This window comes from Mesoplodon mirus (assembly GCF_964341445.2).
Source record: "Mesoplodon mirus genome assembly, chromosome: 4".
Lineage (NCBI taxonomy): Eukaryota > Metazoa > Chordata > Mammalia > Artiodactyla > Ziphiidae > Mesoplodon > Mesoplodon mirus.
In genome coordinates this window covers 133681550-133697120 of record NC_138979.1, presented here as the reverse complement: position 1 = coordinate 133697120, position 15571 = coordinate 133681550, and the positions used below count along the sequence as shown (strand labels likewise).

Sequence of the window (15571 nt, the reverse complement as noted above, 5' to 3'; positions counted from 1 at the left end):
GACTAGTTTTAAGAACAAATACTTGTATAGCATATTTGATTTTTGGGGTCTTATTTGAGTATTCTAAGTCATTAAACAATATAGAGTAATATAACCACAGTGTTTCTACCTGCTCAACTTTACTGTTAAATTCTACTCTATTTCAGACATCCATGAGCATAGAGCCTTAGTAGACTGATTGCTATCCAGAAATATGCCACCACCATGATTTCAAACACATGACCTTCCCATTGACTATAAACTTCTGTTATTCATTCATCAAGTACATACTGAGTGCCCAACACTAGGGGATGCAATGGTGAACAAAGTAGACTGCCCTCATGGAAATGTTTTGGTGTTCTAGTTTCAGTATAATGTATCTAAGTGCAGATCTCCTTTTATTTGTTCTATTGGGATTCACTGGACTTCTTGAATTTGTGGATTCATGCATTTTGATCATTTCTTTCCCATTATCTCTTCAAAAAGGGGCTCTTCCCTATTCTCTCTCTCTCCTTTTAGAACTTATAAAGACTTCTGTTAAACTTTCTCACTGTATCTTCCAGCTCTCTAAATCTTTTTTATATATTTGTTCTGTGTCTCTCCTGGCATCCTAGTAACTTTTTTCAGGTGTATTTTAAAGTTCACTAGTTATCTTTTCATCTTGTGTCTAATCTGTTGTTAAACCTATCCTCTGAGTTTTAAATTTCAGTTATTATTGTTTTCACATCTAGACATTTTATTTGGTTCTGTAAAGTAGGCTTGCTTATTCTTTATAGTATCTTGTTCCTTGCTCATATTTTCAAGCTTATATATTAATTCTTTAAATCTAATGTATTAATAATGACTATTTTATATTCTGTATCTGTTAGTTCCAATATCTGAAATAATTGAAAGTCTGTTGATTCTCAGTATTGGTGACTGGTTTTCTTTAGTGTTCAGTGATATTTGAATGTAAGTCACTATTTTTCTTGGAATACTGGGAATTCTTTGGCTTGCATATCTGTTTGCACTAACAGTCCAAGACTACTTTAAATTAAGCTTTTTGCTTAAGTTTTTTTTCCTTACAAATTGGTAAAAGTAATGAAAATAAGTTATTCTTAGTTTTATGTAGTAGTTTTGCTCTTTATACGGAATTGTGATAACATGTCTTTTAATTTTGTATATAATGTTAACAAAATAATCTTGATTTTTGAAATCTCACAGAAACATGTATTTAGAAATTGACTCCAAATATTAAAACTGCAAAAATGACAATGTGTTCTATATATAGATTGTTTACAGCTTTATCTAAAGAAGAAAAAGAAAACCACATATGCTTTGTTAAGGTATAAAGTTATCCATAATAAAGTTTATCCAAAAATAAAATAAACTTTTATTTTCTTTGAAGGAGAGAGGGAGAGAGTGAAAGAGAGCAAGAGAGAAAAGAGAGAGAGATCTTTTAAGGAAATGACTCAATTGTGGGCGCTGGCAGATCTGAAATCAGCAGGCTGGAGATTCAGGTAAGAGTTGATGTTGCAATCTGGAGCCTGAATTCTTCAGGGCAATTGACTGAAAACTCATGTAGGGTTTCTATGTTGTAGTCTTGTGGAAAATTCCTTCTTATTCAGGAAATCTCAGTCTTGCTCTTAGACCTTCAACTGATTAGATGAGGCCCATTCATATTATGAAAAGTAATCTGTTTTACTCAAAGTCTACTCATTTAAATATTAATGACATCTAAAAAGTACCTTCACAGCACCTGGTGTTTGACCAAACAACTGAGCACCATAACCTAGTCAAGTTGACACATAAAATTAACGACCCCAGGTGGCCAGCATCTTGGAAGGTTTTTTGGCACTAGGTGGGATTTCCCATGCTCTGGAAGGTGTACCAATAGGTCTGCTTTACTGATTCTGTTTACTAGCTGGTTCTTCAAACTGAAACTTTCTCACTTTTCCTTCTAATATCTGCATGCAGTTTTTCCTAAAACGCAGAATCCTTCGGGGAGAGGTAGGTGTATCCAGTGATGAAGAGTCCCTATGCTACCTCTACCATGCTGGATCGTGGAACCATGAGCCTGGGAGGGGTCATGCCAACCAGATTGCCTCCCTTTTAGTCTAACATGCAATCCCTTAGAGACATTGGAGTCCACAGAATCATGGCAGAGCAAGAAGTGCTGGCCAGGAACTCCCACTCATAAAGAAGCCATCACTTTGAATCTACCTTCTGTTTAGGATGAACTCTCCATATTTTTCTATAGAGGCTGCAGATGACAATGTGGACTTAGGTATTAAGAAATAAGTCAAGCAGGAACAAAATCATGCTAAATAATTTAGGCTATTTTTGGCATGATAGGGCATCCAACCTCATGCTCATTATCCCAGAATGCAACCTCTATGCTCCTGATTCTCAAGCTTCTTGAGTTGGCCAGGTGAACCTTACATGAGGAATTTTTCAGATGAATCTTCCATGTAGAAGTCTGTATACTTGAGACCATTCTGTCAGTTCCCTCAACTGTTTTTCTTAAATTATTGTTTCTGACACTTTCCTAAATAGGGGGAAGAGAAACAGAAATGGTATTTAATTTACATTTTAAAAAGAAGAGAAGCTATAACTATGTTTATCTCATTCAACTTCCTTGTTGGATGGCTCTATGATGGTACTTAGACAATATGTGGCTATTTGCCATGAGTGAAAACTTGACATAATAAGCCCATGGGTAGAAAGAGAGCTATGCTCATGTTTGGGAAAGTGATGTCATCAAATAAAAAGATACACCAAAAGTAATTTTAAATCCATAAAAAATGTCAACTTCAATTGCAAAACTTTCATATAACCAAGTCCTTAAAATATATCATTATTCCTAATCCCACAGCTGCAAATATAATGTGCATATATCTACATAAAGTTGTTGAAAATTTAAGAATATAGGCATGAGGCTTTCTGCTCCATTCAGATAGTATGAATTTAGGCTGTAAACCTGCATGAAGGCCAGCTGTGTTCACAAATAAATTTGAGATAAGTAGTTTTCTTTGCAAGTCTCAGTGGAGATTAGGGATTATTACTAATTTATCCTTAGATTGGGAGTGTTGTTCTTTAGGGTCCCAGCTTTATTGGCATAGGGTCTCCTATTAGATGCCTCATCTTAGGTTTTATTTCTCAGGCCCTTGAGGTTGTGAAAAACAAAAAACTCAGGTTCACCTGGATTGGCAAATGGACTCGAGGCTAAAACCAGCTTCAGTGTTCTATTTTCCCCTCTGGGTTTCAGCTTTAATAAGTTTTTTGCTTGAGTATTCCTTATTTTCTTGACATATTATAGATGCCATTAATAAGGTTTTAAAATATTTTATCCAGCATTTTATATTTTCAGTGCAGTGTTGGTCAAGGTACTAAGTCCACCATATTGCAGCTGTATATATAGATTTTCAAAAATTGTAAGAAATATGTGAGTAAATCATCTCAAATTTGAACTTTACAGATAAAGCTATAAATATCAATATTGATCTCAATATATAAAATCCATGAAAAATTCTTGAAAATAATAAGAGTCAATGTTTATTATATTCCTCACCAATTGTGTCAGGCACTGATCTAAGCATTTAAAATTTACTAAAACATTTAATCTTCATAATAACCGTGTGACGTATATGCTATTATTATCTCAGTTTTATAGATGAGACACTGAGGCACAGAGAAGTTATCTCTTTTCTTAAAATGTAATTCAAGTTATGTTATTAAGTGGTGGAATGAGGATGGAAATCTAGACAGTCTGAATCCAGAGTCTGTCAACACTATACTATACTGCTTCACCCTTAGTTAAATATATACAAAAGTCCAATAAAAATGTCATGGCATGGGGTTAATAGTGATTTAGTGATTTTGAAGGAAGTGGGTGGGAGCTTGGGAGGGATCAGGAGCAGGAACATTAACTGGAGCTTTAAATTCTTTCACCTTATCTATAGGGCTGCTCACTTGCACTGAAAAGATTTAAATCATTGAGATGGAGTCCCCCAACCTTCTTCTTCATCTAAATCTATTGGCATCTTTACTCTTCCTCTTGTTCTCTGGTCCTGACCCAAGAAGGAGTCTCCATCTTTCCTTTACAAGAGTGACTCTCCATCTGGGCTCTCTAGGACCAACTTTGTCAATATTTTCTTCCTTAATTTTTTCCCTCCTTCTTAATTAGCTTCTTTTTCTGCCTACCAAAAACCCTTCCATTAACCTTTTTGTCACTCAGATACCAAAGACTGTCTCTTTCCCTTCTTTGTTAAGTGTTTTGAATAATAATCATGGTAGGCAGAATAATGACCTCCCCAAAGGTGTCCACGTCCTATTCCCTGTAACTTGTGAATATGTTACCTTACATGGCAAAAGGTATTTTATATATGTGATTGAATTAAGGCTCTTGAGATGGGGAAATCCTGGATTATCTGGATAGGCTCAGTGTAATCACAAGGATTCTTAAAAGATGGAAGAGAGAGGCAGAAGATAAGAGAGATCTGAAGATGGTAACTGCTGGTTTTGAAAATGGGTGAAGGGGCCATGGACTCAGGATACAGAATGCCTCTAGTAGCCAAGAAAGGCAAGGAAATCGATTCTTCCCTAGAGTCTCCAGAAAGAAAGTGTCCCTCCTGACTCCTTGATTTTAGCCCAGGAAGATTCATTTTGGATTTCTGACCTCCAGAGCTGTAAGAGAATACCTTTGTGTTGTTTACAGCCACTCAGTTGTACTAATTTTTTACAGCAGCAATAGGAAAATAATACAAGAGTCTATGACTCTGTGCCCATATGTTCACTCAGCTTCCACCACTGTACCCAAAGGGCTCTCTCAAAGGCTTCCATAATCTACCCATCAATCACTGCTGACTTCTTTGAGATTGGGTAAGCTTTTATCTGCCGAAAAAATTATCCAGCGTAACTTTGAACTTTGATATTTAAAATTATTATTCAATTTATTGAAGTTACAAGTGAAAAAAAAACTCAACAAAAACAACAACAAATAAAACAAAAGTTCATCCTTTAGCTCTCAGGTTCAACTTACAAATCTTATTCTGTTTATAAGTTTAGCAACTTTTAGCTATCACTTTTCAAGGGGCCTCAGATTACTATTTAGGAACATTTACAAACATACTTAAACTCACTTAAACATTTTAACCTTTATTTATGAATTTAATACATTTGATTTGTCTCATAAACACTATAATGATCTATTTTTATAGCCAAAACCTTTCCAAGGATCTTAATTCTTATAAATCTGAAAAAAATGAGTAAACTTGTTAATATAGTGAAATTTAATTTCTCTTAATAGTAAGATGCCAACTAAAATCAACAGTCTAAACCAATTATTCAAGCACTACTTTAAAAAATCATGTTGTACAATCTATAGGTACACAAATTTTATTTGTCAGTCATACCTTAATAAAGATGAAAAAGTAAGATAAATCAATTACTCAATTGTACATTTTAAATTGGAAATATAAGTCTGAACTGTTATTTGAATAGACCAAATGTTCTTTAATGATACATGTATATAAAATACCAATGTGCAAAGAAAATCTTACAATTAAGGTTTAACTCTTTTAAACACTTCTATACTTAATTTTAAACCTTTGTGGTATTGAAAAATGTTTACCCATTTAGGAAACAACTATGTTTTCCCAAACACTTTGAGAGATGCCTTTCTCTTCAACTGGTTGAAATGGCATAACAACAACAGATTTTGGCTAGGACACCAAGTGCATCCTTGTTATTGATACTGATGGGATATATGACTGATTTATAGTCAATAATTGAGGTATTGAAACAAACCAACTTTTTCTACACTTAGACTTGTGAATCTGGAGTCAATTTTGGCTTTTTTTTCTTATTTTTTTCCATATTGGTACAATCACTTGCAAAATCCTTCATATTTATCCTATATCTTTGACTTAGTGTTTCACAGTTGGTTTTCTATGAAAACTTACTTTAATAGTTGTTTCATTTAAAAAAATTCTCTGTTTAAAACACTTTGAGGAATGCCGTTTTCTCTACCTCCCTCTGGGAGATTCTTATTCCACATTAAGATGGTAAAATCTCTTAGAAATCCTGTAGTGAAGATGCTTATCTTGGTTTAAGCTAGCATTTCCAAAATTAAATGAACGAGAACCATTTTTTCCTCCTCACATCACTTACGACCCCACACAACTAGCAGTTTGGGAAATGCTACTCAAATCTGTCTGCTCCTTCCATTCTCATTATTCTCACTTTAGCTCAGGCCCTCATCTCCCACCTAGACTAGTCTACTTAGTCTTCTAAATAGAATCTCTGCTTCTTTTCATTCTCATTTTCAATCTATTGTGTAGATGCCACCAGAGTGATCTTTGCACAACACATTTCTGAATGTGTCTCTCCTCTGTTCAGAAGCAGAGGAGTGGAAGGATTGGGGATCTGGAGACTTTGATTCGTATCCTGGCCTTGAAACTAACAAGCAATGTAATCTTGGAAAATTCATGTTATTTGTCTGGGCTTCTAGTTTTTTTTCAACTGAAAAATCAGCAAGCTGTTCTAGATGGCTCTTCAGTTCAACTATAAATTCTATACTTCTAGAATAAAGTACAAATTCCTTCTTTTGCCTCAAATGAAATTACCTTGGCCTACCTTTTTCCAACTTAATTTTCCATTCTTTTCCTCTTGAAACTCCACAGTTCAACCCAACTAGACTGCTACTTATTGTCCTCTCTGTACATTATGCCACGTTGACACTTTTCCTTTTCCTTCATCTCCCTTACATCTTGGGTTCCTTACATCTGCCTCTACGATTTATAGTCAACTTTTAAGATGCACCTCAGTTACTCTTTCCTTCAGGAGAGTCATAACACTCTCAAATCAGTTGGGATTTCTCTCAACTTTGATTTGTAACACCTTATACCTCCATTTTAGCTCCTATTGCTCTACCTTGACTTATATTGATGCATATGTCCTGTTCACCCATTAAGCTATAAACTAAATTAGTGATTATTATCTTATTCATAGTCACTAAACAGAAGTCAGCGACTACTATTTTTTTTTTTTTTTTGCGGTACACGGGCCTCTCACTGTTTTTGCCTCTTCCGTTGCGGAGCACAGGCTCTGGACATGCAGGCTCAGCGGCCATGGCTCATGGGCCTAGCCACTCCGCGGCATGTGGGATCTTCCCAGACCGGGGTACGAACCCGTGTCCCCTGCATCGGCAGGCAGTCTCTCAACCACTGCACCACCAGGGAAGCCCAGCGACTACTATCTTATACATACTCTTTTGCATGCTCAATTTATAATGTTTAATTGAAAAGTAAAATTTGAACCATTAGAGATATGCTTGAGTAAAAGCTGAACCTCTAATGGAAATACTGGTTTTCCATTTGGAAATAAGATATAATGTGAAGAAGATTTTAAAAACTTTTGGGGCATATATATATATTCATAAAACAATGAGATTTTATTGTTAACTATACATGAAAATATAAGTTTGAAAAATTACTTATCGAAACTTTTGGGACTTAGGTGTTTCTATTTCCTCTTGTCTGAGTGAATATCCCTTCTGTAGAGGTTTATAGCTCTTTAATTTTCTGTCATAATGTTTTCTTTGAAAATAGTATTTTAAGTAAATAAATATCCCTCTATTGATAGGAAGAAGAAAAGCTGGGATAATCTTGTCAATGTAGCTATTTTATTACTTCTTAATTTGTATTTGTCTGAAATCTGAGTCCTTCATTTGAACTTCATTTTGTTGGTGTTCCTTAAACGTTGCATTCCAAGTGCCATAGTAGTCAAATTAAGCCAAAATAATTGTAATTCAGTACAATAGATCCTACATATTGCTTTTGTATTAACAAAACAAAGCAAAAAGCTTTAAGCAGCACTTTCTTGTGTTTCTTGTATCTTATACACATGTATATACATTAGAAAAATGAAATCCTGCCATCTTAAATTTCTCCTCATAGATTAAACATGAATTTTTTCCCCAAGAGTCTTGGAATAGCTTCTGTTAGGGGATGCTGCTGTGATTAGAGAAGGCAACATTGTCGTGCCTGCCATTTGAATAAGGATATAGTGAGGTCTATAACACTGAGCTAGTCAAAAGGGAAGCTTGAAATATACATCAAAGGGAATTTAATCTAGGCAAAGCTAAAAATAAAAAGGTCCATTTCATGGAGAAGTGCTAATAAAAAAATTCAGAGTGTGAAAAAGAGACATCATCTGGGAAAAACAGTCTGAAAAGGGAAGATATAATGTTAGTTGGTTACAAACACCATCATCCAAGATTTCGTATGTATCAAAGGACTAGTGTTCACACTGAAGTATGTGCTAATTTAATGGATTTTTTTACTTTAGCTCTTTTGGAAGCTGTCAGTATTCAGCAATGAGTAGAGCTATGGAATCTAATTTTTAAGTGAGAACAACCATGATCATGATATTGATATCTCTGGAAGCATCCATCCAGTTTTATTTCTGAATGCATAATTTGCTTTATAGAGTTATAGTTAGTGTATCTTTAAGGTTAGCTATCTTGGTTGGTTGAAATCTACTACTCATGTGGCTGAAGTCAAGGTCATCAGTTCCATCCTCTCAAATGCCTGTTATATTATGCAGAATAAATCTCTATTATGGGGCTACAGACAATGCTAGAATTCCAGGTGGCCAGCTCACACATACTTGCCACTGATCAAAAGTGAGTGGCTAAGAGAAAACCTATGATTCCTGTTTGAAAAAACAGCTCAAAATGCAAGTCACACTGGTGGCAGCTCAGTATCTTCATCTTCATATACAAAATAATAACACATGTCTTAATGTGAAAGGCATTTCAAATCATAATACAGAGAGTCAGCTAGTGGTGCATGGGGCATACATGATTTATTCAAGTAAAGAGTTTTTCTATAATTATAATATTTATTACTAGATGCTGTGTTTCTAGCACAATGTTCAGGAAGAGCCCTTTTTTTTTTTTTTTTTGCGGTAAACGGACCTCTCATTGTTGTGGCCTCTCCCATTGTGGAGCAAAGGCTCCGGACATGCAGGCTCAGCGGCCGTGGCTCACGGGCCCAGCCGCTCCGCGGCATGTGGGATCTTCCCAGACTGGGGCACGAACCCGTGTCCCCTGCATCGGCAGGCGGACTCTCAACCACTGCGCCACCAGGGAAGCCCTCAGGAAGAGCCCTTTTATGTTTATTTGGGAAAATATGTATACAGTATTTCTGAAAATAGAAGATACTTAGCAAGATAGAGAAAGGACTATTTTTGTCTTTTGGACTTGCATATTAATTTTGTTTAAATAGTTGTTCACCAGCAAGTTGAACAAATGATCTTTGAAAAGTGAATATGTTGTGCACCTTTAGAGGGTTTTTCTCTGCAGGACATTTAAAGAATTTTCTATGTGTTTTGTACTATAGGGATCTCTGACTTTGGATATATTTAGCTAAGTTACAATTTGACAGAAGAAAGGTGACTTTCATTGCAATTCCAACTGAGTTTGGGTTGGATCTGGGATCTCTCCATACCTTCTATTTCAAAATTCTTGGAAGGGTTGTTTGGAAGTACAACTATAGCTAAGAACATCCCCTGTAAAATGCATGCCATACAACTTAGAATTAATTCTGGAAAAATAATAATAAATGTTAATATACCAAATGTCCCAGTATCAAGGCTAAAAACCTTTATCATTATGTAAGCTTCTTTTATTTATAATACAAAGGAAATTGATGTTCATGATTATGCCTATGAGGCATTCCAAGATATGAAGAAGGTGCTGAATTAATAAAAGTTAAATTATATTTGATGAAGCTTTTGAGTTAGTGTATTTGATTGTATTCTCTTTGACAATTGATTATTCATGTGTGGTATATGAAGTGATTTTCAATTTCCCAGAATAGAGTCTATAAAACTTCTGAACAGACTGAGTTCACTTTATTTATTTATTTATTTATTTATTTATTTATTTATTTATTTATTTATTTATTTATGGTATGTGGGCCTCTCACTGCTGTGGCCTCTCCCGTTGCGGAGCACAGGCTCCGGATGCGCAGGCTCAGCGGCCATGGCTCACGGGACCAGCCGCTCCGCTGCATGCCGGATCCCCCCGGACCGGGGCACGAACCCGCGTCCCCTGCATCGGCAGTGGACTCTCAACCACTGCGCCACCAGGGAAGTCCCACAAAATATATTTGTATACCAATTTGTTTGGAACTAGGAAAATATATTTCTATGGAAACAATGTTATATTGTTTATACAGAAAAATTTACTGTGTATCTATTATGTGCCACGCCATACAGGGATAAAAGAAAGATGACTAATACTTCCTCAAAGACCTTAAAACAGTGGGTGAGTGTGATAGAGGTAAATGTAGAGTGCTTTGGGGACACAGACAATGGGTATATACATCATTCTAGGGGGCAGGAAAGGCTTTCCTTGGAGGGCAATGCCTGTGTAGTTTTAAAGAATAAATAAATATTAGTATATTGGCCGTTTGAGGAAGAAGGAGGGTAACCCAAGAAGAGGGGACAGTATATGTGAAATCATGGTGGCATGAAACAATAGGATATATTCAGGTAACTACTAGTGGTTTGAAGGAGCCAGAGCACGGGACTGATGGGGAGAACAGGGCAGCACATTGGATGTATCACTTTGAAGCTATGGACTGCTCTGGTAGCTCTGTGGAGGGTCACTGGAAGGAGTGTCACAAGATACAGGAAAGCCAGGCAATAGTCAAATGCAGGTGTCCAGAGGTGAAGTGAAGGGGCCAGAACTACACAGTCTTATAATTACCCTCATTAAAAAAGCCTTTGGCTTCTGCTTGCGTCCCATTCACTATAGAGGGTCAGATTAATCTCTTTGAACTAGTTGGGAAATAGTTACCATACTGCTCTCCATTTCCATACTATTTAACTATTTCATCTGAGTCCTGCGGACTGATCTCCTTTCTCTTTCCTTCAGCCCGCCAAACCCTGAAGCTTAAGAAAGTAGATTTCCATGTGAATAAGGGGTGAGAAAGTGGGCATGGAATTGAGGTCTTTAGCAACTCGTGCCATATTTCTGCTGGGCTCTGCTGGGACCATTCTGATATAACAGATCCATAGGATTTATTGGATTGATCGGATGCTTGGGGAACTAGAGAAAGGGAAAATTTTAGGGTAATTCTCATGTCCAGTTCAGGTAACAGAGGTGTTATTTATTAAGATAAGCTTCACAGGAGGCTTTATAAAATGTGAGGGAAAGAAGATAAGTATAGTTTTGAGTATTTGGGACATGCAAGGGTGAAGACAGTTTTCCTGTAGTAGTAGGGCTCAGGAGAAATGTGGCTGGAAGTGTAGATGGGAGTCATCTTCATATTGGATCTCACTGAAAATGTACTTCAGATCAACTCAGAAGACTACTTAATGTAACTTGGGAGATGGAGGAAGGAGATACAAGAAACTCTGAAATTTAAGAGGGCAAGTTGAAGGAGAGGCTTTTTGGAAGTGGATTCTTTTATTTAAACCAGAGAGATCCTTTATCAACGCTACTCCAAATATCTAAAACATGTTGCCTTCAAGGGAAGGAATGAAGTTTCCTTCAAAAACATAAGACAGTCTTGTCTTCCTGATAGAAGTGAGTATACAACCACAATGATGAGCTTACTCAGAGCTTACAAATGATTTATAAATTGCAAAGTAGAATTAAAACACAAGAAAAAGGTCATGAATATGATATAATAAATATGTATAGTCTCTTCAAGTATCATGTTTGTTCTGTGATCAATAGTCAGAGCAATTTCAGCTAAATTGTAGATAAATATGGAAAAAGAAACAGCCAGGGACTTCCCTGGTGGTCCAGTGGTTAAGACTTCATGCTCCCAATGCAGGGGGCATGGGTTTGATCCCTGGTTGGGGAATTAAAATCCCGTATGCCTCACAGAGGGGGAGAGAAAAAAAAAGCAAAAAACAAACAAAAAATCCCCCCAAAAAACAAAAACCACAAAACAGAAAACAGCCAAAGTTTAGAGAATTCTACAGAAAAAATTCACTTTCTTAAATATTTTATTCTAACAGTCACAGAATGGCATGAAATATTCTGAAGTCAGCAATTCTGAAGAAGATTTTCTTCCTGTCAATTACAGCAGAACAAAGTAATGTATAATGAAAAGAAACCAAGGATAACAAAGTTTTTCTTTCCGAGAGTGCTGTTTGTGAAAATTGTCCTTAGTCCTTTTCCATTTGTTAAAAATATTTTTTGTAAGTAAACAAAACTGAATGGCTATACTTAGCAGGGAAATTTGACCCTTACATGAACCAAGAAGTATAATACTTATTAGTAAGGTGAGAGTCAACTCAAAGCTCTGTTGCTACACCTGGCCTTTCAAAAATTCCTCAGTTTTAGGCATCTGCAACACAAGGCAAATTTTAATTGGGAAAAATATCTTCTAAGAATTTTTGGTGAAATGCAGTATTACAGAGTATTTGCCCATTTTCACACATTTTAATATTCATGCTTAAAGTTTAGGGTTCTGTTGGATGGACAAAAACTATTTACTAAATCACTTTCACAGAAGGCTAATCATTTGTAATTAATAGATAAACTTCATTGAATGGCCAGTAAAATTGATAACATATTTTTATCACTGCCTCCCATGATTGTAGGTGTGTATGACTGAATCTTGTCCCATACAGTCGAACGATAGGATTCAGTACCTTATACTGCATTGCTTGGCATATAATATTCTCTTTGGGAAGCTGATATCTTCCCTTCAAGATATATGATCAGCTCAGGAAACCACTGCTGACATTAGGCTCTATTCTGCTGATGTTACATAAAACTGCAGGATTTCAAACATGGCATTGCTCCAGAAATGTATGCCATTTTTCTTAGACAGCACAAAGTAATACAATAAAAAAGTCACATCTAGTGTTAGTTTTCATCTTATTTTTCAGTTCACACCTTCATTATCATGACATCAACTTTTCAGGTTGTAGCCATAGATCCATGGGTCAGATGAATTAAGGCATCAGAGTATAATAGTCCTTCCAGGATGGGTTTATGTTTCCAAGTTATTATTGTTTGGCACTCAGAGCATATTCTCCTATTGAAAAACTATACTGTAAATGATAGTTTACATTCCAAGCCTATTTAACCTATGATGCAACTGAAATTCTTAAAAATATTAGTGAAATACAAGAAAACATTGTGACTTTTTTCAGGATCTTAAAATATACGTAAACATAGAATATGTTAAAAGAATTTAGAGAATACTTTTCTGACATTTTCAACATTAATAATTAAGGAGATGCGTAAAAAATATATAAGGTGGTTTAAACTTTTTTCCAAATGGCAGTGCCTGTGGAAAAGCAGGTTTGACTGAAAGGTAACAGAGTGAACAGAGATGTTTGAGGAAATTCTGAAAAAGACTTGACATTTTTAAGGAATTTGGAGCTAAAAGGCACCACATTTTTTTCTGTGTATGGTTTAACTTCAATTTTCACTTTTCATTCATAAAGTTATATCATTATCACTTCTTCCATGCATATGAACCATGACTAGATTAAAAACTGTTACTTTTTTTGTTTTTGGTGGGAGGAAGGGGGTTCATAAATGGAATAAGTCCACAAGTCTTTAATTTAGAGACTAACATTTACTGTACTCTTAAAGCAAAATTTCTCTATTTAATTTGTTATGTATTAAATTCATGGTCTCCCTTCTCCCAGGAGGTTGACTCTCACTGTCTCTCTTTATCTTCCAGCCCACTTTCCCATGCCTTCTCTTTCCTCCCTAGATCTGTTTCCCAGAAAGAACATAAAAGATTTATGATTCAAATTTCTTACACTAATTACCCACCTGCATTCTTTTTCTCTTCCCAATAGCTATGTCATACAGTATTTTAAATTTCTTACTTGTACTTTTAATTTTTCTGTAAACATAAATAATATTTCTTAACTCCTTATTTTGTAACTATTTATACCCTTCTCTTCAGCTCCCTTCTCTACTTTCATCTTCGAATTTCTATTGTCTCTTACATTGTCAAGGATGATAACTGTGGCAAAAGCTGATAATTCTCACCCAATAACCATTCCTCCCCTCTGCATTAGTAACAAAATTTCTATTTTAGCTGTACACATAGCTGCCCAGAATAGAAACTACCTTTCCCAGTCTCCCTGTGATCAGGTGTGGCCGTGTGGTTGGCCAATAGGATGTAAGTAGAAGTGTCCAATGTGACTTCCAGGAAATGTCCCTAGAGGGAGAGGCCACATTTTCCTCCATGTTTTCCTCCTTCCTGCTGTTTGGAATGTGGATATTATGTCTGATGCTTGAGCAGCCATTGTGGGTCCTGAGGTAGAAGCCCCATGTTGGTGGAAGAAGCATGGGTCTCTCCTGATGGCACCATACCAGCCCTAGACTGCTTATTTATAGACTCTCTTCATATGAAAGGACAATAAACTTCTGTCATGTTGAAGGCACCAGTATTTTGAGTTTTTCTCACAGCTGAACCCATAACACTATAATAGTTATACTCTGTTTTGTAACCAAAATTAGGTCTTTTGTGATTAGTCCATAGGTTGATTTGAAAAGTTGAGAGCCGTAAATAGTATTCACATAATTATAATTGGGTAAATATTGTTCAATACAAAGTCAAGAAGTTCTTTTTTTGGTGCAAAATTAGCCTGTATTTTTTTGCCTCAATCTTACCCGCAACTTTTCCAAAATAGCATCTGTTTTGTTTAGTCTCCCTTTCTTTCATTCCATTTCAGACCTCCCTCCCAGAGCCCTGTATCTTTGGACTTGATGATTTCTAGACATGCTGAACATCTGTCGTACTAGCCTGCCATTCAGTGCTTTCAGGAAAATCTATTAATAAGGCCAAGTGTGAAAATGACATCTGCCATTCTTCATTTAACAGGTTAGTTGCGGGGAAGAAGCTGGTATGGGAATCCCTTTTGGGTCTGTAAAATGCTTTTATGGGCAACCACCCCATTAATTCCTTTGAACCTTACCCACCATTCCTATTTTTCTGATCGTCTCTATTTTCTGGCAGAGTGCCAGGCTAATACAATTCATAGATTCTCATTTTGATTCTTTCTATTTTAGATTCATGAACTCCTGTTTTTCTTTGTAGGTTTTTCTCTTTTACTCTCTTTGTATCTCTGAGGGTCAATATAATGAATTGGCCAAGTGCACGATCCCTAGAGTGAGATAACCTGGGTGTTATCCCAGCTCCATTACTGATTGGGTGTATAATTTTAAACAAATTAACAATTACTTTCCCTTTCTCTAAGCCTCAATTTCCTTATCTATAAAATTTGGATAATGATAGCACCTACTTCATAGGTTTGTTGTAGAAATAAACGAGTTAATCCATGCTTAGTGTTTATTGCAGTGCCTGGAACATAGAAAACACTCAATGTTACTTATAGCTGATACTATTAACAGTAGCATTAGACATGTGAATTGGCCAGGGTCACACATACAAGGGCCTGAGTTCAAACCCAACTTGGCTCCAGAGCCTGAGGTTTTAACGACCATGCTGTGCTGTTTCGTGTGGAGCACATGGTTTGAATGTTTCTGTTGGGGAACCAGCTGCCATCTAGAACAGTAGTTTGCAGTTATGTGTGTGTATGGTTTGTGAGAGGTGAG

At 36.1% G+C, this 15571-nt stretch overlaps 1 long non-coding RNA gene across 2 annotated transcripts in view; it reads left to right on the top strand.

Moving 5' to 3' along the window:
• Positions 1–15571, top strand: part of LOC309803362 — a 166568-nt gene that overhangs the window by 114293 nt on the left and 36704 nt on the right. For both annotated transcript variants that reach the window (XR_014293934.1, XR_014293935.1), the window contains exons 4-5: positions 1367–1478; positions 14689–14837. This is a non-coding gene — a long non-coding RNA (uncharacterized lncRNA). The remainder of the gene's footprint in view (positions 1–1366; positions 1479–14688; positions 14838–15571) is intronic.